This window comes from Ochotona curzoniae, unplaced genomic scaffold (assembly GCF_017591425.1).
Source record: "Ochotona curzoniae isolate NIBS_2020 unplaced genomic scaffold, NIBS_Ocur_1.0 patch433, whole genome shotgun sequence".
NCBI lineage: Eukaryota > Metazoa > Chordata > Mammalia > Lagomorpha > Ochotonidae > Ochotona > Ochotona curzoniae.
The window spans coordinates 1140203-1151652 of NW_024467010.1; the positions used below are offsets into that span (position 1 = coordinate 1140203).

At 47.9% G+C, this 11450-nt stretch overlaps 1 protein-coding gene across 1 annotated transcript in view; it reads left to right on the forward strand.

Moving 5' to 3' along the window:
• LOC121167931 (clusterin-associated protein 1) overlaps nucleotides 1–11148 on the forward strand; it is a 43779-nt gene extending 32631 nt beyond the window's left edge. The window contains exon 14 of the mRNA XM_040997657.1: nucleotides 10524–11148. The gene's annotated coding sequence lies outside the window, so the exon portion shown is untranslated. The remainder of the gene's footprint in view (nucleotides 1–10523) is intronic.
• The last annotated feature ends 302 nt before the right edge of the window (nucleotides 11149–11450 follow it).

Here is an 11450-nt window from a genome sequence, read left to right on the forward strand (position 1 = left end):
TGCTGGGACTGGGTGCAAGTCATGTTAAAGCAGGACTGTAGTACCCCCTGGTAAGTGTAAGATGTGAGGCTGAGAGTGGGCCTAGTAAGGGAACTGTTGACACTCCTCTACTGGGCTGCAACTCCTGCAGATAAGTATGAGAACCGGGGCTGGGGGCAGTGTGGGCTGGACAAGGCAACAGCACCTGTCGACTTAGGTGTGGGCTGGGTCTGGGTTGAGCTGAGCTAAGCTGCAGCATGCATAGGTGTGTATGAGAACTGGAGGCATGTGAGCTGAGCCAGACTAAATACTGCACATGCAGGCATGTGCAGGAACTGGAGTTAGGGGTTGGGCCTGGTGGGGGTTAATGGGGTCACCCCCACAAGGCTCCAGTTCACACTGGTGTGTGTAGGGCTGGGTTGAGCTAGGCCATAGTACCAGTCAATTTGTGTGGGAGGTGAGGCTGGGGGTGGAACTGACCAGATAGCTGCATTCATCAGTATGTGTGTAGACTGATGCGTGTGATGAACTAATCTGGACCCTGTACTAATTAGCATACAGAAGAGTCAGGTCTGAGGTCACCCCAGACAAGGTTTCTTGGGGGACTCTCCAACTAGACCACTGGACTCAACCCCTGGTCACAGGGAAAAATCACAAAATATGAGATCTGATCTTAAAGTACATGTATCAGGATTGGGCCTCCTCAGCTGCTGATGCCTGTGCAGTGGACAGCATGCCCAAAGCAAACGGAGAACATGACAGCTCATCTAGGCCAGTAAGGATGGAAAGCTCCAGTTTGGACAAGTGGCCAAGCTTTGTAGCATCTTCTTGGGTCTGTGGATGTACTAAGGTGGACTTTGTCAACAAATAAGTCTTGGAAAGATTTTCTCAACCCTGGAGCAGTGAGACCAGTGTTTCAGAATTATAAAACCACTCAAGTGACACTCTCAGAATGCTCTTCCCCACATCAGGGTGTCTAGATGATATCAAATGACAGTCCCCCAGGTGTTGATGTAGTTTGGCAGCAAGGAATAACCCCCTTCTCTCTCCCACCCCAAGCAGATACAGAAGAAAATAGAGGAAAAAAAATTAAAAACATTTGTCCCACCCTCCTTCTGCCATACCTCGCCTTCCCCACCCTAATTAGGGACCCACATTAACTGTGAAACAACATTAAAAATGAAAGAAAAAAGAGGAAACTGTCCAGTTTGGTTAACCAGACACATGTGATATTGATGCTGTGGGGAGGGAGCTGGAGGTGATGCTCCCTCCCTGGAGCAGACATCCTCTCTGTGTGGACGGGAATCCTCCTTCCTGCCATGCTCTAGTTGGTGCGCGTTGGACCAGTGCTCTGCCATGTCCCTGACAGACTCCTGGTCACTGCATTAGCATAGAGAAGACTGCATGTCATCACCCCTGGTGCCTCAGGTGTGAGCATCTCTGTTTTCCAAGAGTGAGCATAGGATATTGAGAAGTAGTGATTGTGAAGTAGCAGTGGGAAAAAGTGCAGTGAGTCTGAGGATCACTGTGTAGATGCTTCCTGGCGCTTATTTCTCCCATCCACAGACTGCAAAGCCCTGCAGTGTTGCAGCTGGGAAGCTGGGGGTGCTGTGCGGTGACCCTGCTCATCAGCTCTGCCTGTCTGGTAGAAGCTTCAGAGCTGGTGTGTCAGCCAAAGGGAAGTCACTAGAGTTGAGATGGGAGTGGGGAGCAAAGGAGCCTCCTTTTTCCTGCTAAGGAGCTGGTTGGGTTTTGTGCTACAGGACTATTGCATCCTCCAGAGATCAAAGACTGTTCTAAAAAATTGCTGCAAGCTGTGTCAGCATAGCAGGAAGAGCTCACAGTGCCAACAGAGCTGGACTCAGACATTGGAAGGGCCACCCAGAGGAGAATTGACAGGGCCTATGTGGGAGTTACACTGAAGCGAGACTGAAGGTGAAGGAGTTTCAGCCCAGTTGTCTGTTAACAGAGTTAGGGAAACAGGGGCCGGGGCTGGAGTCATGTATCCCATACCCTCCTTCTGCCAAGAAGGAAGGCTTCTTGTTTAACCTTTGGACCCACATTAAAATTCCAGAGGGGGTAAAAAGAACTGGACTAAAAACTTGAAAGCTGGGATGTGGTTCTTTGTTTGTGCATGAGAAATAGTGGAGGGATTGGTGATGAACTCCCTGGGCCACAGCTCCTCCTGAGTGTGGCATGCTCCTCCCTTGCTCTACAGGAACCAGAAGCAGGCTGCTGCCAAGGTCCCTGGCCACAGCAGGGAGTCCTTCTCTGGTTCACCAGGCATTTTATGGGCAGCAAGTTGGAAGAAGACTGCATGTCAAATAGATGTAGAAAAGGGGTCCTGGTGCCTCCTAGGTGGGGTACACTGTTGAGAAGTGGGCAGGATGGGAGCTTGCATCATGTTTCTCAAATGTGAGTGCATAGGATATTTAGCCTTCTGCTTGTGAAGTAGCAGTTTGGAGCTGCTGTCTCAAGTGGAGTCTGGGCCTTCAGTGAGATTTATCACTTTGCCTGGAAGTGAAATTCCTGGCGCTTATTTCTCCCATTCCACAGACATTCAAAGTCCTGCCGTGTAAAGGGCAGTTGCCTGGGGGTTTGTGTTTGTCGGGGGACCCCTTGGGTAACATCTGGCAGCTCAGCCTCAGCTGTCAGCAGCTGAAGAGCTGGCCAAGGACCCAGCCTTGAATGGAGGGCACAGTGACACTAAGAGTTGAGTGCATGGGAGTGGGGAGCAAAGGAGCCTCCTTTTTCCTGCTAAGGACTGGTGTATTTTTTCTGGACTATTGCATGTCCAGACCCCAAAGACTGTTCTAAAAAATTGCTGCAAGCTGTGTCAGCATAGCAGGAAGAGCTCACAGTGCCAACAGAGCTGGACTCAGACATTGGAAGGGCCACCCAGAGGAGAATTGACAGGGCCTTGTGGGAGTTAACCCAGACTGAAGGTGCAGGAGTTTCAGCCCAGTGTCTGTTAACCAGAGTTAGGGGAGCAAGCCAGCAGGGCAGACTGGAGTCAACCGATCCAGAATAAGGCATGAACTTGCTTCTGGACAAGAAGGAGCTTCTTGTTTTTAACCTATTGGAGAAATAGCAGAGATTGCACTGGGTTAATCAAATGTGGAGCTGGGATCTGTGGCAGAAGTAGGAGGTGGGAAATATTCAAGTTGGTGGGAGCAGGGATGTTGGAGCCATCACTGCTGCTTCAGGCTCTGCAACCTGGGAAGCAGAATCAGAAGTCAGGGTGACAGAACAAGGGCTTAGGATGGGGCCAGAGCTTATTGCTGAGGGAACATCCTCCAGCTTTGCTTCCTATAGCCAGACATTTTTGAAAGGCAGCAAGGAAAAAAAGGGCTGAGGTAGGTCTGCGGGACCTTATGGGTTTAAGGAGAAGGCCACTGATGGGCAGGGAGAATTTTCTTGCTTCGATGCTCATCTCAGCGGCAGCAGGCCGGACTTGAGCCAGTGAAGCCAGGAGCTGCATCATGGTTTCTCAAATGGGTGCAGGGAGTCAAGCACTTAGGCCTTCTGCTTTCTCAGGTACATTAGCATGGAGCTGTATCAGAAGTGGAGCCACCGGAAGAACCAACACCCAGCACTTGCCCCTAGAAGTACTTCTTAAATTGAGAGGTGATTAAGAGATCTCAGGAAGCTGACAGTGAAAATCAAGAGGCATGTTATGCTGGGAGAGCCTGCTGCAGCTGTGGGAGGAGTGGGGCCCTGTGGAAAGAAGACAGTTGCCACGGGGTTTGTGTTTGTCGGGTGGACTCCTTGGGTAACATCTGGTGGTGGCTTGTCAGCCCAGCTGTGGAAGGAGAGGACTGCAAATTTCACACCCTTTCCTCCCATTAACATTTTGAAAGACTTCAAGCCTTTCTTCAGCTGCACAGCCCGTCTTCAGCCATTAGATTCACCAGACAGACTACCACATGTCTGTCTTTGCCTTAAACACATCAAGTTGCAGAAAATACATAGGTATGCTAGTCTGAACTAAAGTGAGAAATCTAAGACTAACCAGACCCACAGAGTCTCATCTTAAGAAAGAATGGCACCAGTGCAAGGAAACTCCCAGCTGTAGGGAACGACGGCTCCAGTTGACTTACCCTTAAAGTGTTAACACAGCTGGAAGTGAAGCCCCAGTCACTGCTTGCATTTTCCCAGTAGTAAATGGGCAACACAGCCCAGCTGTCCAGCATACTTCTTGAAAAAAAAAAAAAGATTCGGCAGGGGGACCTGAGGTGAGGGAAGAAAACCTGAGGGCCCAACCTGTGGTGGGGAGGGCCCAGGGAAGGACGTTTAGGGGAGTGTAAAGTCGGAGCCGTAGAAGGCAGACTTACAGGAATGGTGCCTGTGGAGCCTCAGACTGGGGGGCTGCACTCACAGGATTAGGGAATTTAAGACCAAGTATTTAGAGGCCAGAAACCACTGCATGTCTGGTCTGGGATGGGCAATGGCATGCTCCAGGATGGCCACATTTCACTAGGCTGGTGGCTTGACTCCAGCTAGGCCTCAGACCTCCAGTAATGTGGGGCAGGCAATGGACCACAGGCAGGCCAGGTACTGATGGCACATAGAGACTCCAGCTCAGGTTCTTAGGCCTATTGCTACAGCCCTGGGATCTGCAGTGGGATGGCTTACATGTCTGTAGGTGTGGTCTGGACCAAGCTAAGCAGACCAGAATTTACCAAACAAAAATGAGAACTGGAATTGGGAGAAGGCAGACCTGGTCTATAGCTGCAGCATGAGGAGAAGAAACCTAACATCAAGCTTGGGGTCCGGTGGGGAGGCAGCAGGCAGGACGGAGAGAAGAATTCTTAACTGTTTCAGACAAGCTATTGGGGGACTCTGCAGTGGAAGCCCTGCAGATGAGAGCTAGAATGATGTGGGGCCATAAAGGACCAGCACTTCAGATTGATTTAACATGGAAGCCAACATCTGCCCAACAACAGCTCCTTATTCCAGCTGCTGATTTATTGCTTCAGGTGGCCCATGCAATGGCTGGGCTGGATCTTGTTGGGCAAGTGTGAGGCAGCCCTCAGATGGCCACCAGCCTCTGCTAGTCCAGGGACAGCTTGCCACGTAGAGGAACCAAGCTTGCTCCCTTCTAGGCTCAGGTTCCCAAGAAGAAAGCAAGACAGATTGAGGGTAGCTGATCTGAAGTATGGCTGAAAGCACTAGCCAGCATGTGGGTAAGCAGAACCATCAGGTCATAATGACTAGGCCTTTGTCCCAATATTGCAAGACCTGGGTGGGTTGGGGCAGGCTGGGAAGTTGCAGTACCCACTGGACATAAGACCAGTCAAGGGATGGATGTAGGGCTGGGCTATAGCATATGCTGGTGAGGGTGGAATGGGTGCAGACCAGGAGCAAGGCCACGGTCCCACTGATGGATCCAAGAGGAGGTGGGCTATGTCAATTGAGCTGAGCACCCACCACTGCACAAGATCTGAACTGGAGCTGGCTGGTACAGGAACTGGGGATTCCCCTGTTGGCTATATTCATTGAGCTAAGAGCTGAGGTTAGGCAGCACAGCCAGTTTGGCCAGTTTGGACTTATGTGGACCAGTTCTAGGGGCAGGTTCTGGCCATATCATAGCACCCACTGGCAGGTATGAGATCTATATGGGGTGCAGGCGGCCAAAAGAAAGCAATAAAAACCATTCGTTAGGCTAGATAAGCGCTGCCTGTCTTAGGAACCTGAGGGACCCTCAGCTCTTACCTGTCTTTGGGCAGCCAGGCCAAACCAGGCTGCAGCCCTGTCGGTTGGTTGGGTACCAGCCAGATGCCCGTCATTGGCACATGTAAGATCAGGAAAAGCAAGGCTTTATATTCAGATAAGCCCTGCAAGACTGCAGCTGCACAGCCACTGGTGAGCTGAGAATTGGGACTTGAGGAGGGTAACCACATTTTTGGCCTCAAGAACTAGAATAAGTGCAGCTTATCCATTTCAATAAGCTTTCCCTGACAAGGGTAGAACTGGGGTCTCATTTATTTAAATTATACTGGTGGCTAATTGACTGGTAAAATTTAGGAAGGCGTTAGAGAGTGTCCCTAGTAAGTTAATTGTTACACTCTACTGGGCTGCAACTCCTGCAGATAATATATGATGGTGTATTAGGGGCAGTTGGCTGGTGAATTCAAAAGCACCTACTTAGGTGTGGGCTGGTATGGTTGAGCTACTAACTGCAGAATGCATAGTGCTATGAGAACTGGAGGCATGTGAGCTATCCAGACTAAATACTGCACATCAGGCATGTGCAAACTGAGTTAGGGTGGGCCTTGGGAAGGGAAAAGGCGTTCACACTGCTGTTGTACTGGGTTGAGCTAGGCCATAGTACCAGCAATTTGTGTGGGGGTGATCTGGGGGTTGAACTGACCAATAGCTGCATTCATCAGTATTTGTGTAGAGATGTGTGATGAAGTAATCTGGTTGAACTAAATAGCATACAGAACAGTAGGTATGAGGTCACCCCAAGCAAGGTTTTTGGGAGACTCTCCAACTAGACCACTGGACTCAACCTTAGTCACAGGGAAAAATCACAAAATTTGAGATCTGATCTTAAAGTACATGGACAGATTTAACCTCCTCAGCTGCTGATGCCTGTGCAGTGGACAGCATGCCCAAAGCAAACGGAGAACATGACAGCTCATCTAGGCCAGTAGAGTATGTCGAGTGTGTCATCCAAGGATGGAAAGCTCAACAGTTTGGACAACTCTCCTGGCCAAGCTTTGTAGCATCTTCTTGGGTCTGTGGATGTACTAAGGTGGACTTTGTCAACAAATAAGTCTTGGAAAGATTTTCTCAACCCTGGAGCAGTGAGACCAGTGTTTAGAATTTAAAACACTCAAGTGACACTCTCAGAATGACTCTTCCCCACATCAGGGTTCTAGACAAATGACAGTCCCCCAGGTGTTGATGTAGTTTGGGCAAAATAACCCCTTCTCAAGACCACCCCAAGCAGATAAGAAGAAAATTGAGGAAAAAGCAAAAAACATTTGGCCCTTCCTCCTTGTGCCATACCTCAGGGAGGGACACTCTAATTAGGGACCCACATTAACTTGAAATGCTTTAAAAATGAAAGAAGAGAATGCCTTTTGGTTGACCTGACTGTGCTACTGACTGTGGGGAGGAGCTGTAGGAGATGCTCCCTGTTGGAGCACATTCTCTTGTGTGAGTTATCCTCACTTCCTACCATGCCCTAGTTTTCCATTGGACCAGTGACTTGCCTCCCTGGCCACTTCAAAAGTCCTTCTCAGTTCATGCATTTGAAATCATGTTAAACTATTGAGCTGAATGTCAAATAGATGTAGAAAACAATAATGGTGACTCCTAGGAGCCTACATTTGCAAGTATACATTATTTTCAGGTTGATTCTGTTTTCCAAAAGTGAGCATACATATTAGAACACACATTGTAACAACAGTTTGGGAGACTTGAGAATTCTCTTAAGTGTGTCTAAAGTTCAATGAGAGAATTATTATTATTAGATTATTATTCCTGCTCTTAGTTTCCCATTAAACAGACATTCAAAGGATACCGTGTTCAGCTGGAACCTGAATGCTGGGTCTGCTATGTTTCCGGCCCTGAGTAAGAGGCAGTTGGATGTCTACACAGCAAGCTTCAGATCTATCCTTCCCAGCCTTGAATCTAGTCACAGTGACACTAAGAGTTTGCATGGGAGTTCTGCAAAGGAGCCTCCTTTTTCCTCTAAAGCTGGTTGGGTTTTTATTACTTACTATTGAATCCTCCAGAGATCAAAGACTGTTCTAAAAAATTGCTGCAAGCTGTGTCAGCATAGCAGGAAGAGCTCACAGTGCCAACAGAGCTGGACTCAGACATTGGAAGGGCCACCCAGAGGAGAATTGACAGGGCCTATGTGGGAGTTACACTGAAGCGAGACTTTTAAAGTGAATAGTTTCAGATTGTCTGTTAACAGAGTTAGGGGAGCAAGAACCAGCAGGGGCCGGGGCTGGAGTCAACCGTATCCAGAATAAGGCATGTACTTGCTTGCTGGACGAAGAAGGAAGGCTTCTTGTTTAACCTGTTGGATAGAATACAGAAATTCCAGAACTTTAATCAACCCACTGGACTAAGAAAGACTTGAGTGAAGCTGGATGTGAGAATTCAGGTTGTTTAAACAGAGAAATACCTAAGGTTCAATGCTGAAATTTTTGAGGGCCACAGCTTTCCGTGGAGATATGAATTCATGCTGCTCAACCTGGGAAAGACAGAACCAGAAGCAGGCTGCTGTGGAAGGTGGGGCCATGGCAGGGAGCAGTAGAGAGATTGGCCTGAGGACGGGAACATCCTCCAATAGTTCTTTCCTGGGCAGCCAGATTTTCCTGTAAAGGTTATAAAATGAGGCTGAACTAGGTCTTAAGACCTTATTTTAAGGAGAAGCCACTAATTTTAAGGGAGAATTTTCAGCTGCTTCACGCTGCTGCATCTCAGGCATGCAGGCAGGCCGGGACTTGGCCAGGCCAAAACCAGGAGCTGCATCATGGTTTTCAAATACAGGGAGCTGATTTTTTTTTTTTGCTTTTTTAATTAATGGAGCTGCTGTATCAGAAGTGGAGCAGCCAACCTTTCAGGAAGGTGGATTTACCCACTGCACCACAGCACTTGCCCCTAGAAGTTTTCTTAAATTTCTGGTGATTAAAGATCTCAGAGCTGACAAAAATCAAGAGGCATGTTATCTGGAGAGCCTGCTGCAGCTGTGGGAGGAGTGGGCCCTGTTAAAAGAAACATTGCCACGGGGTTTTAAAACACTGTTGGACTTTTACATCTGAATCAGACTTCAGTTCCATTGTTTTAAGGAAACATTGCAAATTTCACACATTTTGTTTTACTAACATTTTGAAAGACTTCAAGTTCTCAAACAAGGCAAAGCCACATACTTCCTGAAATAGAACACAAGACTACAATTTGAACCAATTTTATGACAGCATATTTACTCAATAAACATGTTAATACATATGTGTATGCATATATCTGAACCAATTTCATAATGTTATGTATTGTAAGACCCATAATCCAAATTATCATCAATTATAAGCACATTATACCAACGCATCTCCACTTTGAGAGGAGGGAGCGACGGTCCAAATAAGACTTTGAAGAATTTAGAAGCAAATGGTTAACAAAAGTTAGCATTTAAATGAACAGTTCAATACTGCAAGTTAGACAATCAATAACAGAACAAGCACAGCCCAGCTGTCCAACCCAGGAGTGGAAACTGGACATTGGGAGGCCAAGGCAGCCAGTGCTGCAAGGTCCTGCAATTTGAGAGCTCTCTTTATTTACCAGGGAGAATGGTAGGTACATCATGGTCCGCCCAGAACGTCAAGAACAGCCAGGACACATGCAGACTGTTCAGACAGAACATAAACAACAACAGTCAAAGTCACCACTGGAGTTAGGTGGAGCACAAAATTTAGTTGTCCTGGAGTGTTCATGTAGCACACCCAACAATATTTTAAAACAAAAATAAACACAGCAAGTTAAGATATCAGAACAGGTCACAGAACTACAGGTCATTTGCAACTTCCAACATTTCTTTGGAATACTTTATTCCCATCTATTTCCTGAAACCAGCTTTCATAATTACTCATGCTGGGAGGCAATTTAACAGCAAGTAACCATATGCCACCCACACTACTCCTAGTTCATTTGGTCCCATTTTTTTTTGTTTTTGTTTTTTTATATAGAACCTTAAATGACTTATATGAACCTTATGGGGATGCCAAATTAAAAACTGACCAACAAAATCGAAAAAGGTTTTGAGGTCTTAATCACCCAAATTCCTCGTTCTTGAATAAGTCTATAAGACTGACCCTGCAAGAACAATTCTTGTAGTGATAATGCTTGTCCCATCTTACCTTAACCCCGTAAGATTTGCGCCACGAATTTAAACTGCTCACCCGGTGTTCTACTCAACACCACTTCGAGAGGCCTCTCCTTTTGCGTGGCGATCTCCCTGTCTGTGGTCTGCACACCAGCCACGTTGGGCGCCAAATTGCCCCACGTTGGGCGCCAAATTGTCCCGTCCAGCAGGACAGTCAACGGGGGTTGCAACCACCTAGGAGAGATTGGGGGACAAGAGACACGAAGAATGGACAGCAAGACAGGATGTCTGATCAAGCTGTCAGTTTATTGATTTTAATTGAGGGTTTTTATACTCTTCAGTAACTAAGGCTCAGGGAGGAAAGGAGAAACTAGGACGCAAGCCATGGTCTCCAGACCGATTGTTCTTGAGCAGCCACCATATCCACAATAGTAACCAGCATATCAACAATAGCATAGGTAATCAGTAACAGATGTCATCAGGTACAACATAAATCACATTCTGAAACAGTTGCTAGAAACAATTGAAGCGTGTGAAGCAAGTGATTAGCCCAAGCTTCTAGCCAGCTAGGCGATTTTCCACTGGCCCGTAGTTCTATATTCAAAATGGCTTCAGTGTGGCTATAGTACACGGCTCCTGACAGGCCTTCAGGGGACTGTGGGTACCATGAAGTGTTCGTGATAGCTGGTTTTTTCCCCGTCAGTAGCGTGTCCTGGAGCATGCCATCAGGGCCCCCGCTGTCTATCCCGTGACTGGCGATGTGCAGTTTGATGGCTTGAGAAGGCAGCAATGACCAGATTCCACTTGGTCAAGGTAAGACTCTTGAAACCTCCTTGTCCAGCCCAGCAGCTTTCACTCGTGGTCTTAGTGTCCGTGACGGTCTGTGTGTGAATATTCGTGGAGGACAGCAGTGATTCCCTTTTGAACTTGAATGTGACAGTAGCACTGTAGCATTCATGAATACTTTCTTGATGGTTGCCATGGAACCCACTTGGACTTTCTGTCCATGTCAGCCTGAGCCAGCTGGGGTGTGCATGCCGCGCAGAGGTCCAGCTTGCTTGTCAGCACAGGAAGCTGTGGCCGTGGTGGTGGTGTGTACTTGGTGACTGAACAGCATGGATAGTTCCCAGGCCATGCTCACCTGTATTATAGACTCCTGGCAGCTCATGGTCGTCACCACATACCCGGGGGACACCCGATGAGTAGAAAATATCAGAACCTGTGCGGACAGCCATCTCTGCTTCCAGCCTTGTGGACTTAGAGCTTGGTTGTGCCTTCATGACTTCTGACTTCCTTCTAATCATCTCGGCTGCCTCCTCGGATCACACCACTAACCCTTTGCTTGTTGAACAAAGAGAAGGACCCCCTACCCCCTAACCCCCACCTGCTGATGGGAGCAAAGGACAGCCACATGTTCCAGGGTGAGACCTGATTTTAACTGGGAGAGTGTGAAACAGCAGTGATAGCGTTGTTTTTAAGTTGGGAGCACATGAGGGTGTGGAGGAGTGTGTCAGCTACAACCAGCTTTCTACAGCATGGAGCTTCTGTACCCCCCCACTGTGTGTCTTGCTGGCAGCCCGGGCCCTTTGCCAGCACAGCCAGTTCACCCTACCTGGACTGACCCTGGGCC